This window comes from Plasmodium gonderi, assembly GCF_002157705.1.
Source record: "Plasmodium gonderi DNA, contig: Pgo-contig_1024, whole genome shotgun sequence".
NCBI classification, from domain to species: Eukaryota; Apicomplexa; class Aconoidasida; order Haemosporida; family Plasmodiidae; genus Plasmodium; species Plasmodium gonderi.
In genome coordinates this window covers 420-1484 of record NW_021629603.1, presented here as the reverse complement: position 1 = coordinate 1484, position 1065 = coordinate 420, and positions in this window count along the sequence as shown.

Below are 1065 nucleotides of genomic sequence, written 5' to 3'. Positions count from 1 at the left end.
AAAATTCAATTGATGAGAGGTATAGTATATCTTATGAGTGAGTAGACTACTACTAATAAATATATAATAATTGTAGATATTGAAACAAACATTGTTTTTCTTAAGGAATAAAAAATAAATGAAAAAATTTATATATATGAAATAAAAAATACACATAAACTAATATATGCTAAAATAATAATAAGATTAATAAAGCATGTATAATGTTTTTGTAATATGGAGTAAACCATTAAACATCAATTTTAAAAAATTTTCAACTTGGAACAATAATTATTGTAATCAAAGAATAAAAAAGATTAATAATCTTCATATATGTATTGGAAATCATTATATATTAACATTTAATATCTAAAACTAAACGTAAGTAGATTTAAGACGTAAGGATATTCATAAAAGACCACTTAAGTAATGTAATAAATGATTATTAATCATAAATAGGAACTAACATTCATTATACTTTTATTTTGAAATAAAACAAATATATTATGTAAGTTATAATATATGTATTCCATATATAATATAATAATTAAAATAGGAATAAATAATTATTCAGAAGTATAATAATTTAATAATTATATTTTCAAAAAATTACCTACACTATGAATTCAATATATATTATCCAAGTATATAATACACTAAATAAATAGTAATATTATATAAATATACCTATTAAAATTGTACGAAAAACAAGAGAAAATATTATTACTATATTTGCATAAGTGTTTATGAAAGAAATATACAGAAACAATTAGAAGAAATGAATCAAAAATATACACCATATATTTATAACAAACTAAATATATCATATTTACCACTAACTGCTATAAATGCATTATTCAGGTTTATTGTATATAGGTTATGTATTGTATATAGAGTTTTGATATTAGGGTTTTATGTTTTTATGTTTTAGGTTTTAGGCTTATTTTCTAGATTTTATGTTTATGCTTTAGTATTCAGAGTTAAGATTTAAAGTACTATTTTTATCTTTTTTTTTTATGAATATTTATATATACACAAATATTTTTATATTAATGAGTATACTGTTAATTTTTTATGTGATAATTT